The sequence below is a fragment of the Triplophysa rosa genome, linkage group LG19, assembly GCF_024868665.1.
Source record: "Triplophysa rosa linkage group LG19, Trosa_1v2, whole genome shotgun sequence".
Lineage (NCBI taxonomy): Eukaryota > Metazoa > Chordata > Actinopteri > Cypriniformes > Nemacheilidae > Triplophysa > Triplophysa rosa.
This window is the reverse complement of record NC_079908.1, coordinates 1,244,212-1,266,450: the sequence shown is the minus strand read 5'-3', so window position 1 is coordinate 1,266,450 and position 22,239 is coordinate 1,244,212. Positions and strand designations below refer to the sequence as shown.

The following is a 22,239-nucleotide window of genomic DNA, read 5'->3' as shown; positions in this document are numbered from 1 at the left end:
TGTCCAACATTTAATGATTCAAAGTTATGCTTTGTACCAAAACAAAACAAACAAGAGAGAGAGAGTTGTCTTGGTTGTTGATGAGGGTTTTACAATGTGAGTGCCAAAAAGAATTTCACCAGCAATCTGTCTGAGGCCAGCAAGTGTGTGTGTGTGTGTGTGTGTGTGTGTGTGCGTGAGTGTATGTGTGCGTGTGGATAAACAGAAATGCCCCAGACATCACATACGTCATTGAGTGACCCTAGGTCAATAAGAGTCTGGATTTCAGATGTGACGTATCAGAGCCAGTTTGAAAATAATGATTTCAGGTGCTGACAGTTCAGTAGGCCAAGCTGATGCTCGGTTGCTGATACTTGAGCAAATGCCTCAAATTCATGTGTCAATTTCAGTTCCAGGGCAGCAGTGGACACTATCTGACCCATAACATGTTGTTTGTGTGATTTCCTGACAGCTCCAGGTGGCTTTAATTCTTTGAAATGGAAAGAGGTAATTTAGGTGACGGTGAGAAGAGCTGAACACATTGATTTGCTGTGGTTGGAGGAGAAATGGGTTCCTGCATCCGATCCGCCTGTCAAACAGCAGTCATCATAACAGAAGATACAGCAGGTGCCGGATTCTAACATCTCTCCTGAGTGCTTACGCCTCATCTCTACACACCAGCGGACATTTATCGAGAATAAATTACACTGCACTTACAGAACGTGCAGATTGTGTAACGGTGCGACAGGCCAAAACGTAGTGATGATTCACACGGGACAAATTCTGACTTCACAGCGTAAGTACACAATTCACACTAGCGTGAGTTGCCGTACATACCTCACTCTTTTAACCCAACAAAAGTGCACTTGACTACACTGCATGGCTGGATTTATCTGGTTGATGTCTGCTCCATCATTTCCAGTCCTGCAGTCAGGTGATATTCCATAAAGACACCTTTGAAATTGCCATACATTAATGTATCTGTTCTCACATTATGTTTCTACTATCATAAATAGGCAAGGCAAGTTTGTTTAAAGAGCACATTTCGTTCACGGAGGTAGTAATTCAAAGTGCTTCACATAAAAATGTTTGACAAAGGAAAAACAGAATACACAGGCCTAATGCAGAAGACATGTTTGAAGAGTAAATCATTTAAAGTCACAAATACAACGTAAGAATTGAAATGACAATAAAAAGGAAATAAAATTAATTGAAAATTTCTATAAGAAAGAATAAAACTGAAGGAAAAAGAAAGTAGAAATAAAAGTGCAGTTGGTATAAACTAGCACAGTGCTCAGGTTGTAAATGCACGGCTGAACTGTTTTTGCACGGCTGTTTTTAATTTGGATTTAAAAGTGCTATACAAAAATAGTAATTCACTTCAATGTTACATACTAACGAAATTCAGTTTAAATTCAGCAGGACAGCATTGATGTATAAACTGAATTGGTGACACTACAGTGTGTAACAGAAGTTAATGACCATTTTTGTTGTAATGCTTTTCAGGTTTGCAGTCACTTTGCAGACGGTCCCTTAGGATCTGTCCACGTCGCCTCGTCATGTAGAGATCGATTTGAGGAAGATTAGATTGTAGATCGTTGTCTAAACAACAAGGTTTCTTGTCATCCGTCATCTTCTTGTTGTAACAGTACACACACGACACAACACAGACAAAGTGCGCTAACAACAAGACTTTGGGCAAGGACCAACAGCGAAAACACCTCCCACATCGTGAACACTTCTAGTTTGACGGTGGATGGCAAACGAGTTGTCGGTGCATTTACGCCATCCACTGGAGTGGAGCGTGAAACATTGAAGTGTTTTTAAAGTGTTTTCCATATTCCATTATACAGACTTGTTGCTTTAGGATAGTTTAAAATAACTTTATGTCTGTTATACTAGCCATTTAACACGCTCTGTAATGTTACTGAATACATGTCAGCAGTTTTTCATTCCTCCAGGCAATAATTTGACGCAAACCTTCTACCATGTGATTGGCTGGATTAGTTCCACAGTGGCACACACAACGAGATCACTTGGCAATAATATCAAACAGGTTTGAAAATATCGTAGCGTCTGGGATAGCTTGAGACAGGTCCAGATTATGTCCGCTTCGGAGGAGGTTTTGTGCAAGACATCTGGGACATTGCGAGATAACGTTTGTAATATTAATTTGCAACATTCATTGACAAACAGCCAGCTATGGTCTAAGGAATCGATACACCATAGTATCATCAATCGGAACAACCCTACGCTAATTTGCTGAAACTAAGTATTTTGTGTCTTTAGGCCCATTGAGTCAAGGTATGTGTTTACCTTGAAGGTTTCATCCCTGTTACCAAATACAATGACTTCCAACACGAAACAGCTTGGTAATTATGTGTAATCATATGTAGTAATAATGTTGTTATAATTAATTTGTAAACTTTTAGTTTGTTCAGTTGTATCTACATTGGTAATACATTAACAGGCTATAAATAGACATATACTGTCACGGATAGGCAGAAGAACCCAAGCGCAGGCAGGCAGTGAAGGGGTTAACTCAACAAAGGATATTTATTACAATAAAACACAAAACAAAGACCCACGGTGGGGTATAACAAGACAAGCGGGGTAATGACAGGACATAGACTAACTATCACTAAACTGAAATAAACAACATTTGACATAAACTAGACTGAAAAAACTTACTAACATGACTGGGGTTTTCACAGCAAACAGGAACACAGCAGTACACAGGAACTTCACACACCAACACACACAAACGTAATCCACGAACACAAGACAAAGAAACAAGAGGGTATTTATAGAGAGAGACAAACGAGGGATAATGACACGGGGCAGGTGTGGGTAATTAAACACTCAGGGGAAGATAACGAGGAAACGAGAGGAATGGGGCCAATGACAAGACACTGGAGAGAACGTATACTATTGTCAAACAGACAATAATCTGTTTCTCTCCACACATAACCTAAGGACTCTGCCCCGATCCCACCACACGACTAGAATTCCATAAACAAGACGGTGGGACCGTGACATATACATATGTTCCCATTATATCTTTAATTCAAAACCATATCCGTTTAAAGGAGGTCATGGGACTTTTAAAATAATGGATCATTAATAAATGTTAACTTTTAACACTGAATTACAGTGACAATTTGTGTACAAATAATCGGTTACACTTTATATTGAATTAAACAAATGTATCATTAACTACTTGCTTATTTCATGCATATTGGTTGTATATTAGTATGTATAAAGAACATATGAATGCCTTATTCTTTATTAGCTTACTCTACATCCCTTAATCCTACCCAATACCTAAACCTAAAACCTCCTTTATAAGCAGTAATTAGGAGTTTATTGAGGCAAAGTCGTAGTTAATAGTAAGTTAATAGTGAGAATTGGTCCCTATTCTAAAGTGTGACCAAATTATGAATGTATTTAAGCAATGTAGATGAATGTAGAGAAATATATCAAGTATGAACAGTGCTTTATTACTGTTAACTTGATATTAAGTGTTAACAACAGGTTAAATCCATATAAATGTTGCTATGATATTTTATATTTTTTAGTTGTAAATAAGTTTAGAGATTGGGTATACTGCATTTAACCGGTTGTCGCTCTGCAGTGTGTTTGTGGCTTTAGAATAGCATGCATGGCTGAGGGAAGTTTAAGAAAAATGACGACAACGATGCAAGAGTTCATCTCACATAAAAGAGATGCTTCAACTCTCGAACCCTAAAACAGCTTCACATTTTCAACCTGAATATGAAACCTGAACGTTCATGATTCTGCGGATGCCTCGACGTTTTACTTTTCATTTCTTCCCTCCAGCAATAAACCTACTTTGTTTCCCAACAACACGCTGACTTTTCCCCAGTAGAAGGAGCTCTATTTAAGATTGTTTACCGCGCCGTCTTTGTGGTAGAGATGCCAGACGAATCACATATCCATTGCCCATGCCGCCACTCCCTGTTGGATAAAGTTGGAATGACATTATCTCTGTAATGGCTTTTTGTGTTCCCCTCTTGTCCAAAAATAGCCTCTCCACGTAAGTAATTGTCTTTCCTGGGATTTGCAAACTATTGATGTATTGAAGCGAGGTGTTACTGCTGGCACCAGCCAATGGGGAGAACACTCATTTCCCACCTAAATAAAACCTTCCCCTTAAGGGGGATTTTCAGACAAATTCTAAATAAATGCAGAGTGCCTCCTGAATCAGAGACGAACGGCACATCAACGATCAGAGTGTCTTTATACAGAGAGAACTACAGAAGCTGTATAGAGAAACTAGAAATAGTGCTTGTTTGACTACTGGCTCTTATTCCCCGATTCTTCAAACACTAACAGTGCTAAGCACAGCAGTCTAAACCGAGTAGAATGAAAGTGAATTTTATCAGTAGGTGCATTCTCTGGCAGTGAATGAAAACTGGAGCCTCGTGAGCCGGTTCTTTTCAATGACTTTATAAAGTCACACAGGTTTGTCCCAGCTGTAATGTGACGCAAAATACCTGTTAGATCTTTCATACTCAGCATGTACGATTATTAAATGTGCTCTATTACTAAAAATAAGGACATGAAATATAACACACCCAAAAAGCACAACACCTGCTGACTGCAAAGGCTCTAAAAAAAGAGTGAAAAGAGAGTAAACAGGACTGCTAATATATGCATAACTGCCTGTGCAGAAACACGTCTTTCTCTTAGACATATTTACTGTTTATAGGTGGATGAATATTCTTAAATAGTGTTTTCTATAGGCATATAAGGCCTTATATACTTAATTGAATAATCAACCACGTCACCTTGCGATTCAACATGGTTTTAATTAATAGTTGAAGTAAAAATGGCCTTGGAGGTATTCAGCAAAACCTGGAGTGGCTTTTATGTTATAATTATATATATATATATATATATATAACATTAAATATAATTATGTCTGTTTGCTTTGAGATCATGTATATGCAAAAAGTAGGCAAAAGTGAAGATAGACAATAAATGTCATTCTTTTCTTTCAAAGTGACACAAATTAATGGAAATTTTGTATGTCACATGTCAACATTTTTTTACTGATGGTACTGTAATATCCTTTCATAAAACAGCTAAGAATTGGAAACAGTGACGCTGTAATGGATTTTGTTGGAGGTGTAGGGAGGACACATATTCATTCTCTCTTTATACAGTATACAGTATGTGCTATGTGCAGAAATAGACAATCATGGGAATGTGGGAATGTGAACGCCGAATGAGTTATTGTCTATTCTGAAGAAAAGGTCTTGGATGGTGGGAGGGAAATATAACACTTGTGATTAGATTCTCTTTCATAATACAGAGGTGTAAGAATGAGCCCACAGGACTCTTGCATTTAAAGCAATGCTGATGTTTATTCTAATATCCAATGCTGAACGGCCAAACACAACTACACATCACATTCATTTCTATGTAATGAAATAAAACCATTTGACATTAACAAATCACTGTGAATGTTTTCTTAGGGATTACCTTGAAAGAAAAAGACAGACATGAACGTGAATTAGCGTCTTGAGCTTGAGTTCCAATCAGACCCTTCCTGTCGGGGTATGCTGCACAACTCCTTGTCCATGTCCTAGTTCCATGTCCCTGTCGCTCCCGGTGCTTCCGTCTCCGTTCTCTCGTCTCGTCTGTCCATACCCCCAGGTGCTGGGGCCGGAGAGACTGGCCCCCCGGGGGGAGTAAGCACAGGCTCGTGGGTACCCCCCGGCCTGTGAGGGGCGATGGGGGTATGTGACGAGGGAGGCGGGACGAGAGCCGTGGGAGGAGGAAGAGAGGCCACCTCTCTTCCTCCTCCCACGGCTCTCGTCCCGCCTCCTTCGTCACAGCCATTATATAAGATATTACTTAATGTGAATTCCTTACATCCTATTTTTCCAATGTTCTGCCAAAACATACCGCGAATGGTCATGTGACATTTTTAAACGCCACATGACTTAATACGACAAAAAGTGTTTCCATTGCAGTTTTGTGAAATATGCCTTTATCGTATTGCCTGAAAAGACACCTCATGCGAGCGTGAGAACTTGTTTGCGATACGTGGGAGTTTTTGCGAAATTGACGTGTTTCAATTGGCTGTATTTTCAATGCGCTATTTCAATTTGCGCATTTTGAAGGGTAATGGAAGCCTGGCTACTGACAGACAGAAATGCGACAAGGCAGAGATGACGTTTCACCTCATGCTGATATTTCTTTTTAAATCTTTCCTGTTTTTTCAAAAACATTGATAGTGAATTTTTAATAATCTAACAGTGTTGATTTAATTATTTACTCAATCTTGACATAGTTTTTATCAACATAAATTTTCATATCAGGGTTGTAATTCAAATCTTTTCATTGTCACCATGAGGGACATGCCCCGTCCCCAATTAATCGAGTACTCGTTTTTCAAACCTGTCCCACACTCGAAATGAAATATGATCAAAAATGCCCATCCCTAACACATTCGTTTACTACATTTACTTTTGTCTTCCAAATCAAAGCTTGTTGTCATGATTTTAAAGTAAAGACCACTAAAAAAAGACAAATTAATCAAAAATCCCATGAATGTAAAAGCTGACGTCCAGTGCAGCATGGTTCAATGATGGCCTAAACAAACACTTTCAGCAGAGTTTCTAATAAGAGGGCAATGCTGATCCCTGTAGACACAGCAAGAATGTGAAGGGCACCAGTCATGATTCATTACCTGCCCACAGGCAGTTTACTAAACCAGACGAGGTTTAGAACATTTACCAAATTTTTATCTGTAACTAAAAATGTGTACTGTATGTTCCAACTGTTCCCAAACAGAAACAGAAATCACAGATTATTACTTCTAGACATCAACAAGATTAAACGGAGAGCAAATGAAACTTGCTGTAGTCTCATCTGTGTCTCAGACATTTCTCCAGCGAGAGAAATCTCACAGATGTGTCTGTCATTAGAGTTTCATAAGAGATCTCAATAATGTCTCAAACTGAGCTCAGATTTGTCAAATCCAGTGGTGTAAAGTAACGATTTACAAATACTCAAATTACTGTAATTGAGTAGTTTTTTTCAGGAAATGTACTTTTTTAAGTAGTTTAAAAACAGTGTACTTTTACTTGAGTACATTTTTAGTGCTGTATCGGTACTTTTACTGCGCTATTTTTCCTCACGTTGTTCTTTATATGTTTAATTTTCATGTGATTGGCTAAGGAGAATAATCAGTCCCGTCACGTGACCCCGTCCACTCAAATCGCGCTTAGAAAACTTGCGTCACACAGGGACGGCAGGCAGGGCGCGTATCAAACGGCGGTTTTGTGCGCTTGAAAGTCACTGCGGGAAAGGGACACAATACGAAGGCTCGTCCGAGATATGGAGAAATATTGAGTTCCTGTATCACTCCGTTCGCCAAGTTTCATCCAAACGGCTATTTCATGAGATAAAATTGTCCATCTCTCTCCAAAGTCTCTACACCAAGTGCTCTGCCCTTATAAGTGAGTAGGGAACATGCGATTGGAACGCATGCGAAGCAGTTTCGCAAACTGTGCATTACCAGTTATAATGTTGTAAATAACGTTCAGTTTCTTGCAGAGTTTGATCGATTCGCTTAAATAAGACGTAATTAATACATCAAAAGAAGCCGCAGGGATTACTTTTATGTTGCCTCTATCTGTATTTTGACCTTTTAAAGGCATGAACCATGAAAACCATGGACCACAACTCCAGGTAAAAATCTTTATTTTCTACCTAAGAAATAATGTCACATACATCTTGGATGGCTTGAGGTTGAATAATTGATCAGCCAGTTCCTCTACAGATATGACTGTTAATGCTAATCCAATGCCATTTAGGTTACAAATGTTTTGCATTTTTTGCATGCAGTATTTGGGGCTCTTATTTATTTATTTCTGCATTGTGGGGCCTAGTACACATGATTGAACAGTGTTGAAAGTGCATAAATGGTTTTACCTGGAAAACTGAGCTCATGATAGACAGACAGACAGACAGAACGACACATTGAATGGTTATTTTGTCTGAGTTGTATCCAGTTATATGCTTTATCAGTAAGGTAAAGATGTGTTTTGTTAAAAGTAGCTATTGTCTATATAAATCTCCAAATTTGATTATTAATAATTCATTAAATAACACCACCTAAAACGTAACGAGTAACTAGTACTCGGAGTAGTTTTTGAGAAGAGTAATTTTTACTTTTACTCAATTACTTTTTTAACACCAGTACTTTTACTTGTAATTGAGTACAATTTCAGCAATGTAACAGTACTTGTACTTAAGTACACATTTCCAGTACTCTTTCCACCACTGGTCAAGTCTGCAATCAAAATGTAATATGCAATGTGAACCTTTGGGTTGCCCAAATCCAAATTATTTTACTTCTACAATATACATTTATTTTACACCTTCTTACTCTTCATAGATTTCATTTATTTCTGTTTTTATTTCTCCTAAGCAAGTTTAGTAGAAACTGTGACCTGAGACTAAGTTGATACTTAAATGAAGCACAACATAGAACTCCATCAACTCACTTACACGTTAAAGGGCTCATATGATTCGTTTTTACTTTTTCAACTTTTGTTAGTGTGTAATGTTGTTGTTTGCGCATAAAAAAAGATCTGCAGTTACAAAGCTCAAAGTTCAAGAGCGATATTCTCTTGAACAGAAATCACTTTTTAAGGACTACGCCAAACGGCTTGTACAGTAGGTACAACAAGCTTCCTCTCTGGTTAGTGACATCACAAACCCCTGAATTTACATAAACCCTGCCCCCTGAACACACAACAAAGGGGGCGAGGCTGAGCTGCTTTAGAAAAGATGAAAAAGAGTCTTTTAATAGTACCCTTCAACACATACAGTCTTTAGTGAAAAATTGCCAGAAAATTTTAGGTGACAGATTGTGTGTGAACAGAATGTCGTTGCTTGTGTGAACAGCACATTTGTGTATTTACCATACATTTACCTGAATGACTTTACCAGTAATTTACCAGCATTGCTGTATGAAAAGGGCTATTGTGGTTAACTTCTTACACAATGTGCTATCAATGTGTGCATGGTGTCATTTTGTTCTGAAATAAAATGATAGCACAAACGGTTGAAGAGTTACGGTGGTAAACAACAACAACAGGACACATCTGGTTTTAAAAGGTTATAGGACAATCAAATTACAAAATCAAGACTTTGTAAATGGCCATAATATGACCTTAAAAATACACACGCACGCACACACAGAAGTGTGTATCAGATGTTCAGATAGCAGGTGATTTATTCATTTCTTTGAACTCTATGTTAAATCTTTTAGCAGCTGTACAGCATGCATCATTCCCCTGGCACAAACACAAGTACAGATGCCAAAACAAATAGCCGGGGAAGAGTGAACAAAATGTTGCTTAGATGAAGTCTCATCACCAGGACAGATTCACAGAGCGGAGGAAATGTGATTTTTCCCCCAGAGTCATCACTACAACTCATGAGGCCTGTGACAAAATGATAAGGGTCCTCACACACCAGGCAGGGTAAAGAGGAGTTTAGTGGACGTTCTCCTCACAGAGTCAAGACTGTAGAGAAGCTCAACTGCTGCAGCCTGATGCCCAGAAATTCAGCATACTGATAAAACTAGTCTGTAGAAGCATTGTGTACCACTTATCTCACTGTAGATAACCCAACACATCTCCTGGTGTCATGAAGTGGTATTACTGTATGCTTCTCCAAACAAACCGCTGCAGTTCATGATACATGATCTCAAACAACTCAATGCCAGTCGGTTCGGTTCATTTTTAAATCTTGGCCTGACAATAAGCAGAAATTATTCTCAAGGTATATGAAAGAGTAAAACAGAGTATAAGCCAATTTCTGACTGGAATAATCTGGTCTGAGTGTTGTAATGACAAAATGAAAAACCAACTACATGAAGTCTATTCTCCTACCATAATACATGACATTATTAGTTCTGCGTTGTTTCATATGTTTGCTTTGGAAAAACTGCCGTTCTCAGTGCTACCCTGGTCTCAGGATATGGGATTTCTGAAGCATTAGTCTTTCACATACTGTATGTTTATCTTTATTATGTATACGGCTGAAAGTCTGGTCACCTCTGCTCAACATCTGTGTGATTTGAGGTTTTGCTTCTGTCTGTAGCTCAAATGCCTATTCTTCTGCCTTTTTCAGTTTTTTATTTATTTTGACATTAAGTGCAACATGCAAGGTCATGTAAACACGCAAAACAGTTTTCTTTGTTACAAATTTTCTTTATTCACATTGTATATATATATATATATATACTTTTCATTTGTATTATTGTCATTTATTGTCTTAAAAAAATGTAAAGGTGCATTTCAACTCCTTTCTCATCTCAACCCTGACAAGAGCACAGTAACACCTCACAATAATCAGAATAATAATAATAAAAGCAAAGAGAATGTGTTGACTTGTGAACAGGAGACACACGTGCATGTGGCCTTTATTTCCACACAACATTAATCACATTAGCAGTAGTGCGTCCCCCAGTGTGTTCAGTGCATGTTCGAGGGGTCGCAGGTATCATGTCGTGTCAGGGGCCGTCTGACAGCCATGAGGCGGGTGTCATCACTCACGGCAGCGAGACGGCGTTCAGGTTACGTGTACAGATGGTGCGAGTGTGAAGTCAGCACACCTCAGCTTATGTCATGTATCTGAGCAAACTAATGCGCACCTGTCACAGCTTGTGGTTTTTTATGTGCCTTCTGTGCCATAAACGTTTAGGAGGGTTCCAACACAACCGATTATAATTACAGATTCTCGTTTAATAGCAATCCGCCACTTTTCTCCTGCCCAACGAAAACCAGCAATGTGTTTCTCCCAGTAAATCAGTTTTTCGAAACTTCCAATAACACGAGGAAAGGTCAATCTAACCTTGCTGCAGGACTTTCTACATCTTCTATCAAATATAAGGCCTTACAAACCATTTCGTTGCAATATGACGGCAAAAATCCTTTCCTCTGCTTGGCTCAGCGCTGGCCTGTAATGTAATGACAAAGCTAGACGCGCTGAAAGAGAGGAGATTGCTTTTTCTTGCTTCCAGAGCAAACACGCTAATCGATAGTGGCTCAGATCTACGACATTAAGTCTAAATGAAGTTGAACAGTGGACAATTAGCAGCCACCGGTGTCCAGCGTGAAAGCTTAAAACTCAACCGATTACATAGAAAATCATTTGAATATGAAAAGGACACCCCATTTAAAAGACGAATAACAACTCCTGTTCTTTGACAGTGTGACAACTTATTCTTACTCTTTTTAATACATTAAAACATTAAGACATTCTACTGAGATCGTCAACCTGCTTAAAGTGATAGTTCACCCAAAAAATGTCTCATTTTTCTCACCCTCTTGTCATTTCAAACCCGTATGACTTTCTTTCTTCCGCAGAAGATATTTTGAAGAAAGTTAGTAACCGAACAGGACTGGGCACCATTCCCTTCTATTGTATGGACACAAAACCAATGCAAGTGAATGGGTCCAGTTAACAACATTCTTCAAAATATCTTCTTTTGTGTTCTGTGGAAGAAAGAAAGCCATACTGGTTTGAAGTGACAAGAGGGTATACTTTAAGCGTTGACAGTAATGTAAATGGATGAAATACAAAATACTAAAAATACTATATAAACTCCTGGATCTTAACACAATACAATTTGCTCATGTGTTTTTGCCAAACCTCCTTGAGTTTAGGTTTAGGTTTACACCCCCATTATGTCAACACAACACAACACAACACAACACACACACATACACAGTTGTAATACATTTTTAATGTCTTAATGTGTTTGGAAATGGATCACTTTTGGCCACCACTGTAAATAACTCCAGAAATGCTAATGTTGTTGCTCTCGAGACACAAATGTTGTCGTGCAATTATGAAACAAAAGGAAAAAATGATGACATCTGAAGCTAATTGATTTTCAATTTTGTAAATATACTTTGGGTCAAAATAAATGTGTAACTGGACCGGAGAGGATTCAGAGGCGTCATGAGGAGGGAGGTTATATGATAATAATAGAAGTGATGTTGACGTTTCTCTGCGCTCTTGTCAAATACAATCAGAAGTGCTGACAGGCAATTACAAAGCAAAGCTGGCAGTTTGTATTCACGTTCACAGCTGTAATGAGATAATCACAGGCCTGCGGTTTTTCACATCATTTTACGTCAGACAAGAAATGAGGTGATATGTGCTAAGCTCCTACGCTTCACTCTCATTTACCATCACATAAAGATCCTTTAGGTAGACTTTACATCTACAGAAATAGCAAAAGTAAAACTGATCAAATGCTTCATAAAAACAATACAAGAACGCTAGACCTGATATAATCAAACAAACAGGCAATGCTTGAGGGTGCTCAATGTGCCATAACCTATCGTGTGCAAATCATGTCAGAGGTGTAATGAAAGCATCACACTGTAAGACTGAACATAAATCATTTGACATCGATTGCTCAGACCCGCTGCATTCAGGAAACACACCGGACTGATTTACTCAAGACACGAGTCCAGCATCTCCAACCTGTGCATGTGTGATCACAGCATCACTCTGTTGCCATAGCAACCCCTTTAAAATGCTACATGGAACGACTGGTTTAAGACTAACCATGATATCCCAGCGTACTCATGATGAGCTGATTACTGTATGCGGTTTGAGATCAGCTCAATATTGTGTGTGTTTTTCACAGATGTACTGCACAGCATTGTGTCGCGTAGTGGTGAAATCTTACTCAGATACAAAGCAGGAATGTTTGCTATTATTACTAAATGTTTATTAGATGTTACTGTTGCTTTTAGTATGTTAACCTTAAGGAGCCTATTATGCTTAAAAAAATTGACAAAATTCTTAATTAAACGATATCAGCATTGAAAACGGATGGTCTCTCATTTCCACCAATACAAATCAATGATTTGTATGACATCATTCTAGACTTCAGCTTCTTATCATATATTAAAAGAGAGAAAAGGGGAAAGTATAGGATGGTAAAGGACCTCGAGACGGGAATTCAACTTTAGTTACCGTATGCCCCCTCCATCATCTTAGCATACTATATTTGTTAACACATCGGCTGTCCGCACCGGCGCATTAAGATCATGATGATATTCTGTATGTCCGCCTGTTGGCCCTCGTGACAGGAGTCTTTCAGAGTTTTTCTCCTGCCTCTTGTCTTTTGTCTCTGTGTGTAAAGAGGCAGCGGTAGGAAGAGCCGAACAGTCTAACGCCTGAAGCACTCGTTTGAAGTCCGACTGGAGCTGAAGCCTGCAGAAGGAATAAATCAATGGAAGCGCGGTAATGAATTATTTCCTTCTCGCAGTCCAGGTTGGAGGCTGAGATAAAAGCAGACCACACGCTGAGCCGCTAACAGCCGGGAGACATCAGCACTTCTGCACACGTGAAAGGTGCGAGAAACTGCCTTACGTTTCAATAAAACCTTTTCTGGGTTTGCCAACATTTCCACATGAAATAAAAAGAAACGACTTCATTATAGAAATGCATGAATTTGGGATCCATGTTGGTTCGTGTGAAGTGCAAGGGCTGACTTTGCAAGTCTGTTCAGTGTTGATATTAACACTGAAACCGTTTTCGTAAACCAATCATTACCATGTGAAGCAAGTCATTTAGATTTATCTATTGGAGAGATTGAGGGCCGACCGCTTAACAAACAACAGCGGCCTAAAACAATAAGACTGAATAGCTGAATTAACTCTAGCCTACAGTAAAGCCACTGTCCTTCAGAAGCAGAGAAACATTCATTATATTATAATAGAACTATTATTTTCTGTAGGATAACACTGATAATGTAATGCACAATAACAGAAGGAACTTGCATTGAGGAAATATAATGGATCAATTTAGATCTCCATGTAACGGCAATGATGGAAAAGTCAGTAATCCGTCAGTAAACTCCTTCCTGTAAAAGTCAAATCATGGCTGGATGTTTTGTTGTTTTAACTGCGAGCTGAGTATATTGTGGACAGGGGAATAAATCTCATTTCACAGTAGGGGGGGACAATAAACATAAAATTTCTCAAGAGCAATTTTGAAGGGGACAAATAATACAGTCAAAATTGTACGTACTACGTCACAAAGTGACAATATGCGTTAGGTTCATGGGTTTATCATGCAGACTTGCAGTCATATTATAACTGAACTGAACTGCCACGTACTGTAATACAAGTGAATGCCTAATAAAGCTGCTTCCATATCCATTTTGTTGGTCTCTGTTGTCAAAACAGGAAACAAGTATAAAAACATGATACTACATGTTAACAATGAGTCACTTTTTAAACACTTAAACACTTTTAAATTGTATCCTGATTTATACTGCAACATCATCTGACAAAGTCACCATACAGCTACATTAAAGAGTGGTGGCTATTTTCAAATGTAGTGCACTGCCTCCGCCAACAAACTATGTGCATAAGATGTACTATGTTCATGTTTGTGTACCCAAACAGTCAGTAACAGTGACAGACACTTAAATTCTGTGTCGTACTCGTTGATGAATCGTCCCTCCACCCATGCATGTCGGTGTGGGGGAGATGTTTTATGTAACATGTCATTGCGTTACATGCATACGTGTCCGACTAGCTAATGCCTTCGAGTTGCATGCATTCGCGTTTATAATACGTCCGTCTGTCCGGCCCAAGCGTCCATTCTGGGCCCATACATTAGCGGCCCATCGGCAAACGTTCCGGTACTACGGATGGCCAGTCCGCCCCTGGTGACAGCCATTCTGGACTTTGACAGAATCCGCCCCTGCCATTATTGTTAATATTATGCCAGGTCGCCACAAATAAAACAATGCATGGGAAAGGCTTCGGCGTGTTAGTTGCAGTGTGTGACGCACTATGCAACAAGCTATTGTAAACAAACTAACGTTAACTAGCAAAGTAATCTTTTAATCGCTAACATAGCAGATTCATGGAAAAATACATCAGTAATCAGCCTTTTTTGCCACAACTAATTTATTAATGAATCAGCATCAACTACATTAAAGAGAATTACTTCATTTAACATGAATAAAATAGCCTTCTTACTGGAGTTCAACAACCATTGATCAACTGAGTCGCATAACTTACCTGACTAATGTGTAGCGTAGGTGAGATGAACTGGGAAAGCAGGCAGTGGGCCAAACTACTGTGAGGCAGGGGAGGGGGAACGCAACTGTTTCTAAACTTAAAACGCATTTTTTGCGTTTGTATTTTTTTCTAATTACACAATTAGTAATTAGTAATATTTAGCACAATAGACTGCGATTTTGAATGATTTGGGGGGGACAACCCTCGGACGTGTCCCCTCCATCCCCCGGGATTTACGCCCCTGATTGTGCACAATTTCTATTCAAATCAGATTAAGTGACTAAACACTGTCATGAGACGAAAGTAAAAAGATCTGAGGTAGCGAGACATAATAAAAGCACTCATATGTTACCAAATATAACAATCAAATCAGAAACAATCAAACGTAACATTTGGAGGTCCATTACAAAATATATACATGACATTTCAATACTGCGACTTAATATACCTCACAAACCCTCGACAGTATTGAAATGTGCAGCATTTATCAAATCTTTATACATGTTACAATGTGGCGGCAACTCTTCCAGATGATTTACAGTGTATCGTGCATTATGGGATGCATAGCTGATTTTATTCTGGGTGATAGCTGGCTCTTCACATCTGACCACAATGGAGGCCGGACAGAACATGACAACATCGCTAATGTGTCGTCTGCTATGAGGAGAAAAGGCCATGAAAACCTCACTTACGAAAATTAACCATGGGTTTTTTGAGGTACAAGTGTAGTAACCATGGATTTTTGGTGCATTGATTACTTAGGGCAAAACCATGGTTTTACTACGGTAACCATTGTTTACTATGGTTTTTACAAAAAGTCTCGGTTACTACTGTAACCTCCGTTCCCTGATGGAGGGAACGAGACGTTGTGTTGAGAGATAGACTGGGGTTTGATCTTGAGAACCTATCATCTCCGAGAGGAATTTAAAACGCCAATGGGCTTTGGCGAATGGCACACGCATGCCAGTCCCCGCCCCGTGCATACGGGTATAAAAGGAAGATGGCGGCAGTCATTCATTCACCCTTTGGGCTGAGGAACCTGAGAGGTATCTCCCGGTCGCTGAAACGTTGTGGGATGAAGACACAACGTCTCGTTCCCTCCATCAGGGAACGTCTTGGTTACGGATGTAACCTCAGTTCTCTGATGGAGGGAACGAGACGTTGTGTCGAGCCGACAGATGGGGTTCGTCCTTGACAACCAATCGTTTCCGACTACTTAGAAAAGGCCAATGAAATTGGCGAATGAAATTTGCATGCCGGACTCCGCCCTGGATATCCGGGTATAAAAGGGAGACGGCGTGCCTCATTCATTCACCTTTGTTCTGAGGAGCCTGAGACCTCTCACGACTGCTGCAGTGGGTAGCACGTGTTGTGGCAAGAAGGACACAACGTCTCGTTCCCTCCATCAGGGAACTGAGGTTACATCCGTAACCAAGACGTTCCCTTTCTGTCGGTCTCTCGACGTTGTGTCGAGCTGACAGATGGGGTTCCTATGGAAAACGCCACAACACTGTGCCCTGTCACAATCTCTAGCGAAGCGACGGTGACTGGCCTGGGAGTGTCAGCCGTGAGCGCTACTGCGAAATTCTAACCTACCAGTGGGTAGGTAGGGGGTCCCAACATGGTCTCACCGTTAGCGGAGAACTCATGGGAGGAAAGTGCGGACTGAAGGATTTAACCGCAAGGTGGAGGTCCACCTAGGGAAGGTCGTGGGTTACCAAGGTGGGAACCAATCATGAGGATACATCAGACGGAACCGCCCTGCTGGGGGGTTACAACGTCCGGTAGCACTAGGTCCGGTTAGAGCTATGTTGTGGATAACTCAGTTGTACCCGGCCTAAGGGGCAGGGCTGCTCTTCCCAGCCCGCCCACAGGAGGTGCTTGCTTAGTGATGGATGGAGTGCCTGTTCTTCACCCAGTGGGGGAAGAAGGGAGGCTAGTTTAGTACGCCGACACCCTAGAAGAAAGGGGAGGAATGAGCTGGACTGCGCGGGGGTGGAGTCAGCACTCTCCGCGAGGCGTCAACTGACGAGAGAGCGCATCGGCTGTCTGGTTCAGGTCGCCTGGGATATGTGTGGCTCGCAGGGATCTGCTCACCTGCGGACTCCACAGGAGGAGGCGTCGGGCGAGTCGTGTTAGCTGCCGTGAGCGAACGCCACCCTGGCGGTTGATATACGCTATGGCAGTTGTGCTGTTCGACCGGACCAGCACGTGCTTGTCCTGCATGAGAGGTTGTAGCCCCTTCAGTGCGGGTAGCACATCCAACAACTCTAGGCAGTTGATATGCCAGCGCAGGCGGGGGCCCATCCATCGCCCTGACACTGCGTGCCCATTACACACGGCACCCCAACCCTGCAGGGAGGCGTCTGTCGTCACCACGACGCACCTCGTGACCTGCCCGAGAGGGACCCCGTCCATAGAAAGGTCATTAAAGACCAAGGGGATAGGGTGCGTCGGCAGAGAGGAGTAATCACCATCCGCCTGCTGCCGGTGTGCCACGCTCTCCAGGGAACTCGACTCTGTAGCCAGTGTTGGAGCGGTCTCATGTGCATCAACCCGAGGGGTATCACCACCGCCGAGGACGCCATGTGCCCAGGAACCTCTGAATTTGTTTCAGGGGGACCGCTGACTGCTTGAATTGTTCCAGGCAGTTCAACACTGACTAAGCACGTTCTGCAGTCAGTCGCGCTGTAATCAGAATCAGAAAGAGCTTTATTGCCAAGTATGTTTGCACATACAAGCAATTTGTTTTGGTGACAGGAGCATCCAGAACACAGAAACAGCAACAACTGTACACAGAGACCATAACACAATAGAATACAGTACACAATGATTTAAATAAGGGCCTATGGGTATAAAAAAATTAAGAAATACAATACAATGAACATAAGATAAAGATATAGAGAGTGTAAAGCTATGTATGTATGTAAATATGTACAAGTAAAAAATAAGAATAGACTATTGTAGCACAAGGTATGTGCTATATACAGCAGAATGAATGAAATATAATTTACAGAAAAAAGTTGTATAAAAATAGATAGTGTATTATCTGGAGGATATAATTAATATTGCACTTAATTATTATTGCACAGAGTTATTAATTGCACGGTGTGTAAAAACATTTAACTGTTCAAGAGGTAGATGGCCTGAGGGAAGAAGCTGTTTTTGTGTCTGGTTGTTTTGGTGCTCAGTGCTCTGTAGTGCCGACCAGACGGCAGCATTGTGAAGAGATGATGGCTTGGATGTCAGAGGTCCAGGGTGATTTTCTGAGCCCTTTTCCTCACTCTGGATGTATACAGTTCTTGGAGGGTGGGCAGGGGAGCACCAATGATCTTCTCAGCAGTCCGAACCGTCCTCTGTAGTCTTCTGATGTCTGATTTTGTGGCTGAGCCAAACCAGACAGTGATGGATGTGCAGAGGACAGACTGTTTTAATAGAGTTTGTGGTAGGTTGAACTTCTTCAGCTGATGTAAGAAGTACAACCTTTGCTGGGCTTTTTTAGCATAATGGAGACAGACTTGAGTTCCATACCAAGAAAGAGGATGCTCTGCACAGGGGAGAGCTTGCTCTTTTCCCGGTTGACCTGTGGTCCCAATCGATCTAGGTGCCGAAGCACTAGGTCCCTGTGTGTACATAACAGATCTCGCGAGTGTGTCAAATGAGCCAGTCGTCGAGATAGTTTAGTACCCGCACACCTCTCTCCCTGAGGGGAGTGAGGGCGGCTTCCACGATCTTCGTGAAGACTCGTCGGGTCAGGGACAGACCGAAAAGGAGGACTCTGTACTAACATGCCCGACCCTCGAAAGCGAACAGTAGGAACGGGCGATGACGAGGGAGAATTTAGACATTGAAGTAAGCGTCCTTCAGGTCGATTGCCATGAACCAATCTTGACATCTGATAGATGCCAGGATGCGCTTCTGCGTGAGCATCCTGAACGGCAGCTTGAGTAGGTGCCTGTTCAGGGTATGCAGATCTAGCAACCCCCTTTTTGGGGACGATGAAGTACGGGCTGTAAAACCCGTTGAACATCTCGGCTAGAGGGACGAGCACAATCGCTTCCTCACCAGAGGGGTGGCCTCTGACTGAGGTTGAGAGGATGCCGCAAAACTTGGGCAGGCGTCTGGGGAGTTGGACTGTGTAGCCGAGACGGACCGTATCCCGTAGTCACCGTGACGGTTTGGGAAGCTCTTGTCAGGCTCCCAGGGACCGAGACATGGAGGCTAGGGGTACGTTCTGCTTCATCGACCTCCCGGGGGGTGGTTCGAGGGCTGGCAGTGCGGATCCTTCCCCGTGGGGGGGCCCCCGGAGAGGAGATCGGCTCTGCTGTTTTACCTGCCTGGCGATGATGTAGCACAAGGCACCATCGATTGAGAGTGCTTAGGCGATGATTATCCTCGACATTGGGTCTCGCCTCAATGCTCAGTTGCTGAACACCGTCGTGTAGAGGGTGAGAGCGGCTGTGATAATACCCAGACTATGATGTAGCACAACGCAACATCGATTGAGAGTGCTTAGGCTGCTGATTATCCTCGACATTGGGTCTTGCCGTGATGCAACGTCGAGTTGCCGAACACCGTCGTGTAGAGGGTGAGAGCGGCTGTGATAAACACCCAGAGAGAGAGAAAACTCTTAGAAGTGGGCTGTTGGGACGGGGCAGGAACCGTCCCGGATCGACCAACCAGCGATGGAATGGCTGGGGTCGGGCCCGAAGGTATTCTCGATCTCCCTGGGGTTTTCCATGAGGGCCTCTTCGGCTTCCGCCGCGGCTGCTGACGGGGTGGTGGTCTCCTCTTCGATGTCTTCTTCCGGGGGGCCACCTGCGTGGGGGGCGCCGAAACCGGAAGGCGTCTAAGAGGACCAGGGCTGCTGGGAAGCAGACTGTGCACGGGATCTCGACGGCCAGAGGGCGGCCGAATCGGGCAGGGGAGGGTATGCTTGATAACCTCTGTCTGCTTCTTTACTGTCGAGAACTGCGGCTCAACAGTATCACCAAACAGGCCCCCCTTGTGAGATGGGTGCGTCGAGAAAGTGGACTTTCTCAACATTACTCATCTGTGGAAGGTTCAGCCAGAGGTGTCTCTCCTGGACCACAAGGTGGTCATCGCCCGACATCGCCCGACCCAGGGCCCATGGTCACCCGTAGAGCGAGGTCCGTGACGGCGCGGAGTTCCTGCATAAGCGCTGGGTCGGTCTTACCCTCGTGGAGCTCTCTCAACGCCTTGGCCTGATGGACCTGCAGGATGGCCATAGCGTGGAGAGAGGGGACAGCTTGGCCCTCAGCAGAGTAAGCTCCCGACACCTAAGATGCCGAAAAACCTACATGCTTTGGACGGGAGTCTAGGTCGAGCCCCTGGGACACATCGACGTATCCTCTAGCTGCCACCATCGAGGGAAGAAAGGGTGATGGAACTAGTTGACGTGCACGCGCCGAAAGGGGGCGTTCCAGGTCGTACTAAGTTCCTCATGCACTTCCGGGAAAACACGGCACTGGGGGTGATTGCGGCTTGGAGCCGCTCTCAAACCCGAGGTACCATGTATCCAGCCGTGAGCGTTGGGAGAGGCAGTGCGGTGCACTGCAACCCAATGCAGGTGGCCCGGGAAAGCATGGCTGACATTTCGACGTCCGCTTCTTCCTGGGCTCGACCCCCCGAGGGAGGGAGCTCCGAGGAATCGTCGGAGTCTGATGCCAGTAAGTCACCCCGTCGGGGACAAGCCAGTGAGGGTGGGGACTGGCGTGTGTGTGCCATTCGCCAAAGCCCGTTGGCGTTTTAAATTCCTCTCAAAGATGATAGGTTCACAAGATCAAACCCCAGTCTGTCTCTCAAAACAACGTCGAGAGACCGACTGAAGGGGAACCATGGTTTTCAAAACCATGGTTATTTTGTGATAATCATTGTTTTACTACAGTAACTATGTTTTTTTGGTTTTAACTGAAGTAAAACCATGGTAAATTTTCGTAAGGGCTAAAGCCCTTTAAAGAACCTTTGCAATAAATTCAACGTGCATGACTGGCATCTTCTGTTACCATGGAAACCATCCAGGTGCAATTCATCACAAAAGCTGATTCTCATAAACTGAAACGTCAAAAGACGTCTGCCTGAGAGAATAGAAATGCATTTCATTCCACTAATGTTTTCTAAAGCGGAGGAGAAAACAACAGAGCGGGACAAACATCCACCTCAAGCCCTGGAAAGAACAAAAAACACCTCTGCCTGTCAGCGACTTTACACCTCCATCTCAAATGTTGGGTTTCAACAAATTCGGGAGCAGTTTTACAGTAGTTATTATTGTATTTCATTCAGGATTTGAAAGCTGAAGGATTTTATTGCAAACATTTGCACATATGTGCATTTGCACATCGTTATGGTACTGTATGTCATGGTAGATAAATCTCTGCCATCATGTTTCAAAATTAGTCATCCCATTCCTCTATAAAGCAGTGGACGCGCTCATGACCTTCAAATTTGCTGTAAATGAATGACTAAAAACCCCACAGAGAAGAGTTTGTTTACATTGAAGTCTGTTCCATAATTCATGTCATGTCATGTCTGGATTGTTGCAAAGCTGCTTTCCAGTATAGGCAGTAGAGACATAAGAACAAATTAAAAATCATTAAAAAAAAATCACATGCATGGTATTGCATTGCATGTTTTCATACGATGTACGTGTATGAAACTAACTGAACTGAAAACTGTGTATTTGTATTCGGACTGAATTGTCCTGTTAAGCAAGTGTGTGTATTCAATATTTCATAAGGTACCGACTAAGAAAATATTTATCTTAAACACAGCAATCTGAATAGAAAAAAGAACTAAATTGATGAACTACATTTCATTACACTTCATTTCATGGTGATGGTTTCAAAGTATCAATAGAAATCTACAATCTAAGGCACAGTTTTAATCTTCGCATGTGCTGTGTGTTTATATGCTTTTTAGAGCACTGCTCTGCTGTGATGTTTGCATGTCACATTTCTTTAAAGCGGCAACGAGCAACCTTTGCTCACTGTTGCCCCACGTGGTTGATAAGCGGAATTGTCTGTATGCAGTGTCGTAAAAACTGTCGCTGGCAGCTCAATACACGTGAGTTTGTTTACTAAGCCGACGGACCCAGATACGTCGTTCAAACTATGTCCACCGATCAGGTAAAGTA

General features: G+C 42.2%; 1 protein-coding gene across 2 annotated transcripts in view; it reads right to left on the bottom strand.

Moving 5' to 3' along the window:
- fstl4 (follistatin-like 4) overlaps positions 1-22,239 on the bottom strand; it is a 151,032-nt gene that overhangs the window by 28,661 nt on the left and 100,132 nt on the right. The gene's annotated exons all lie outside the window — the stretch shown is intronic.